We start from the raw sequence: 6,063 nt of genomic DNA, 5'->3' as shown, positions 1-6,063 counted from the left end.
GTTCATCCAGAATTTGAAGGGTTGGTCTCAAATGCAAAGAAAAATCCAGTAACTTCTTTCTTATCCCTCCATTTCCCAGCCCCTTAAAACTCTTATTGTAAGATCCTGCATTGCTATTTCCCTACAGGTCCCCATTTCACTTAGAAGTCTCAGTAGATAAGGGAGCAGGGACCTCGTGGGTGCAAGTGAATGGGGAGAATGAAATGTCAGTGTGGCTTGTGGCAGAGAAAGCTCGCCTCCTCCTATGGCAGATTTCCTGGAATGTCCCACAGGTGCTCAAACTCCCATATCCTAAATAAATGTAACCATCTTCCTCCAGATCTGTTCCTTCCACCCCATCCCTGCCCACCCTGTGCTCATTCAGCCATTTAATGACTCCACCATCAACTTTCAATCAAGCAGGCAACCTCAGAGTCACTTGGGACTGTTGAGTCAGAAGAAACTACTGGGTCCAGGTCGATGTCCAGAAGTAATTCTAGAATTAATTCCATAGCACTAGGCCTGCTCCATGCTGCCTCACTTGGCATGACTCAGCAGACTTTTCTGGGCATGGTGTCATTTTAAGCAATGAAAGTGGACTGGCTGGCTCCTCCATTGGTTGAAGTAAGTCTGGAGAGATCAGCTTTTACAGTTCCTGTCTTGCTTAGCACATGCCCTCTTTCTTTTCTTTCTTTCTTTTCTCTCTCTCTCTCTCTCTTTCTTTCTCTTTCTTTCTTTCTTTTCTTTTCTTTCTTTCTCCTTCCTTCCTTCCTTTTTCTTTCTTTCTCTTTTCTTTCTTCTCTCTCTCTCTCTCTCTTTTTCTCCCTCCCTCCCTCCCCTCCCCTCTCCTCCCCTCATCTCCTTTCCTTTCTTCCCTTTCTTTCTTTCGAGATGGAGTCTTACTCTGTTGCCCAGGCTGGAATGCAGTTGCATGATCTCAACTCACTGCAACCTCCACCTCCCAGGTTCAAGTGATTCAGCCTCCTGAGTAGCTGGGACTACAGGTGCGCACCACCAAGCCTGGCTAATTTTTTGCATTTTTAATAGAGATGGGGTTTCACCATGTTGGCCAGGCTGGTCTTGAACTCCTGGCCTCAAGTCATCTGCCTGTCTTGGCCTCCCAAAGTGCTGGGATTACAGGTGTGAGCTACTGGGCCTGGCACATATGTTTTATTCAAAGGAAGACCAGAAGAGATCTGAGCGACCATGGAAGAGTTTGGGCCCAAGAGGCTTTTTAATAATCTGTGTCAATCTCTCTCTGCCTTTATCCCTCTACAATGAAGCAGGGGCTGCACAAGGCACCTATGACTGCTCTTAATTCAAGAGAATTCAAGTCAAGGGACTGCAGGCCATGGCCCAAAAGCCTTTCCTGTCACTAATCTGATTAGACACTCAATCTTCTATTCCTATGTGATTCAGACCAACGCTTAGATACATGGCATATCTGCGCTCTTGAGAGATGCACTGGGGTTTTCCCTGTATGAAGGCACTTTGAGCTTAACATGCTGTGAACAGACAGTGTCTGGAGGGGGCGACAGGAGTGAGAGAGGAAGATGCGGCTGCAGAGACTCTGGAAACGAACTCTGACACTGACATCCCTGCGCAAATTGCTGCCACTTGTTTGAAAAACAGCTTCAAGTAGATGTCATGCTGACGTTAATAAGATTTAAAATTAGTCTTAACGTGCCTTCATCAAAGGAGGCTTAATTGCAGGGTCCAATCAGTACACAAAATACTCTAACGACAGTTTCGCTGACGGAGTAATTCTAAACAAACCAGAGGATTTAGAAATGGGTAAAATCTTCGTGGAATTACTCAGTTTTGGGTGTCACTAAAGTCTGCCTCCATTCAAGCCCATCTCCTCATGTTCTAGGTTTTCTGATATAGAATGTATACATTTAGAATTTGTAAGATTTCCTTGCCTGAGATCCAGGAAATATTATTTGTCTGGCAAGATACACTATTGCAGAGAAAAGAGCTCTGCTGTTTAGAAGTCTGAGTAGATAAGGAGCAGGGACCTGGCGGGGTTCAAGTGAATGTGGAGAATGAAATGTCAGTGTGGGGTTGTGGCAGAGTGTGTAGCTGTGTGATCTTGGGAAAGTTACTTATCTTCTCTGAGACTCAGTTTTCTCACCTGCAAAATGAGGGCAATAGTGCCTACTTTGAAAGTTTGTTGAGAAGATTTAAATAAATGAGCTACGTGGATCCATTTCGATGGTGTTTCTCCCCCCAAGCCCAGAAAGCTATGATGCTCTCAGCCCTAGTGACCGTAGGGATGCCGTTACTAAATGTTTTGTGTGCTTTGCAAATAGGATTATTGCCTATCCGGTTCAACGGTTCTTAACTTGGGGCAATTTTGCCCCCAAGGGACATTTGGCAATGTCTAGAGCCATTTTTGGTTGTCACAACTAGGGGGAGACGGGCAGGCTTTACTGGTAATATAGTCAGGAGAGGCCGGGATTGCTGCTAAACATCTCACAACACACAGGGCAGCCCCACAAACAAAGGCTTATTTGGCCCTAAATGGCACTGATGCCCTGGCCCTAGATGATATATATTAGCATTCATGGGTTCCTGGAAGGTAAGGAGTATGCCTTGTATACCTCCCTTTTATGTAGAGGTTTTAAAGAGGGCTGAGGGAAAGTACTCCAGTGGAATTGCAGTGAGCTCCAACGACTGAGCATAAAGGAAGCAGATCTAAATCCAGCCTGACTTGGCCAGTATTTCTCTGCTCTTTGTTCTTCAAGTGGAGGTCTGTGAACAGTCTGCTAGCATCCTGCCTCTTCTCATTTTCTTCTGATTCAAAGTATTGCCTGCAACTTTCCTCCATGTGATATATGGAATTTACTTAATTTTGCTGTCCTTCTCATTCATGAATACTGAACATTGCCAGACATACTTAGAGAGATATCTTGGGTAGCAGGAGGCTGCTGGGAGGCTTTTCCAGAGGTCACAGGAAATGGTAACAGGAGACAAGATGCTGAGCTTCAGAAGAAAATGGATAGGATCACTGGAGGAGACCCTAATGAAACCTGGTTGCTTTGAGGGCAGGTGTATGACAGACTCATTCTCCCCAGCTGATTCCATTCAACTGGCAATACAAATATATAGTATAAATAAATATATGGTATATTCTCAGTTTTATTTGCCTGGAAGGGAAATATATTAAATATTAATGATAGTTATTTTCTTGCTAGATATATTTTTTCCCTGTGTAGCTGTTTTTGAACTTTCTAAATTTTCTCTGAGTATTTTATATGTTAAAAAACAATGCATATCTTTAAAGAAGAATTAAAGAATCATTTCTGATATGTCTGCCTGAACTTTATATTCTGAGGATTTCTTCTCCTCTGTAAATTGCAGGTTAGATGTTGGAAAGCTGCTGCTAAGAGATAAATTGCTCTCCCACAACCCCAGCTGAGAGTCATGTCTGGGTAACAGCTGCTTCGATAATGACTTTATTTGGTGATGGATGAATTCTTGCTTTACAGATGCTAAGATGACTTGAGCCAAACGAAATTGCATGTATGACTGTTCATTTCTCCTCACTCCACTCACAGTAGGTGCCACAGACAGAGGGCCTCAAGCCAGGGCAGGGGGATGTGACATTGCCTTTCTCTTCATAGAGGCCATGTCACCCTTGGGCACTTGCTCCTTGAGAGCTGCATGCAGCTGGCAACTGCACCAGCTCATCAATGTCGCCCACAGCAGGATCCGCCGAGGCCAAGCCCCACACGGCCCAGGCTCCTACTCTGCCTTCTGCTTTGCATTTTGTGATGATGGCATATCACTCTTTTCCAAATGAAAACACAGAAGTTCAAGATCCAGTCTTGAGAAGGAATGTTCTCACTTATCCAACAGCTACTGGTCTGTAATGTGGGAAAGCTGGAAAGCTGTTTATTAGAAGAACTGTGGATGTTTCTTGTCGCAAGGTGTGACCCGATGGCAGCCGAAAGGCGTATATTTCAGAATCAGCATTTCTGGCATATATTTTGAAATGTAACCCTCTCAAAGAACTACCTTGCAGCTTTCAGGGACCACAGTGATCTCAAAGAGACGTTAACTAAGAGCAAATATAGAAGAAAGAGAAAGACCAGGAAGAGGCAAGTTGGGTGAACCCAGGAAAAATCCAAGTTTGGCGGGTTATATTGAGAACAATGAGGAAGTTCTCTTACAACTTAGGACCAGGAAATCCACTAGCAAAACATAGCGGCCTGTTTCCTCCATGCAAGAGAGAAACGGAAAGCCCCAAACTTGGTATCAAAAAAGTGAATAACATAATTGTCAAAGGGTAAAGGTCTAACACAAACTGTCCTTTTGAGGACAGCAGAGCCCATGGAGTCAGAAAAAGCCTAACAGCCCCTGACTTAACCGTTTTCTTACTGTGTGATCTTGGGGAGTCACCTAAATGCTCTGGGCTTTTGACTTTTTATACCTAAAGTAGGTAATAATAGTATTCAGAGAGAGAAATGATATAATGCAAGGATAATATTTAGCACAATGCCTTGTACCAGGTTGTTAGTCAATAGTAGCTAACTCAGTGTCCATGGCAGCCAAAACCACACGAGCACCACATACCTGATGTCCAATAAAGGCATGCTGCAGGGATTTTGCCATTATTTCTGGTGCCATATAGAATGCCCGTAGCTCCTGACCCTGGTACCATTTTCTGCTGTTTCTGTCTGACTCCTGCATGTTGACTCAGTTTCCATTTTCAGCTCTACTCCTGCAGGCTGGACCACAGATGTTGGTTTTCTAGGTAATATCTATCAGGAATGAGGCCTATTTAACACCTAGCACTACTACACGGAAGGTGAGGGTGAGATTTGGAAAATAAGACACTGCCAATTAATGAGAAAGAAATATGAGGGTTTTAGTTAATTGTCAAATCTACATGGTCAGCAACAAATTTGGGAGGAGGGATGAGTATAAACTGATTCCCAGACTCACAGGGGGGCTTCCAAGTGGCCATGTGCTTGATTTTGGGCAGTAGAAAGGTCTAGCAATAAGTATTTACTAGGTACTACTTATCAAGTATTCACTATATGCTAGACAGTATTCACTGAAATTTATAAAGATGATTTAATGAAATCCTCAACAATTGTTAGAAAAGACTGTACAGAGTTTTACAAACCAGGAAATAACTTACCTGAAGTCACACAGCAAGCAAGTGTTGAATCTGGAATTTGACACAGGCCTTCAAAGCTAATATGTATTTTTTTTTAACAACCGAATAACTCCAACACTGTCCCCAAATTAGGCCTTTCCTCAACAATGAGTGATTATCACACAAACTTTGTCTCTCCCTCCCTTTCAAACACACAGGACAGTTAGCTAGAAAAGCACTCATAGATGATTAATTTTTAGTGTCTCATTCTGTGCCTCTCTTCTTAAAAACTACATTTGGTATCAACAGACCTTGCTCAATGTCTTAGAGTTTTGAGGCAATATTGTTACCTGATTCCAAAAGAAAAATAAAATGGAATAATAAAATTAAAAGTGATTGTGTTCTTCAGCTTTAAATGTGCCAATCTACTCTGCAAGTTAAGTAAAGCCTTTTGCTTGCTGGAATGTCAAAACACATTTAGAAAACTGATGGGCTTCAAGTGATCTATTTTAACAGGCACATCATCAAACTAAAATTTATCTATTGAAGCTGAGCTGCAAACCACGTCACATGGGAAGGGTCGAAAAGGAATAGGAAAACAGAAGACTAAAAGGGGCATAATGGTTGTTTTCAAATATTGAAAGGTTGTGAAGAAGTCACATGTGGTCTTAAGGAGTGCCTAGGGGACTGTTAGATGGACGTTACTAAATGTAATGACTGTTCTTATATTCTTGTGTATATTCAGATTATTCTGTGTTCAAAGAGGGCATTTTGGCAGCTAGTTGGTTCTTTGGCCCTATAGTTTTCCAGCAGAGGCTGGCTTGAGGATGGACTTCTTGTACTTGGATAGTGGGTCAGATCAGTGACTACTAAGAATCTATGATTTTACCCATTAAATTGCATAATCCAAATAGGCAGGTGTACTCATTGCTGTTGGGAGCTTTTGCAAGAATCTGGGACAGACAGACTAGGAGTGA

The sequence above is a fragment of the Sapajus apella genome, unplaced genomic scaffold (genome assembly GCF_009761245.1).
Source record: "Sapajus apella isolate SASKATOON/1434 unplaced genomic scaffold, GSC_monkey_1.0 scaffold19, whole genome shotgun sequence".
In the NCBI taxonomy this organism is placed as follows: Eukaryota; Metazoa; Chordata; class Mammalia; order Primates; family Cebidae; genus Sapajus; species Sapajus apella.
This window is presented reverse-complemented; position numbering follows the sequence as displayed.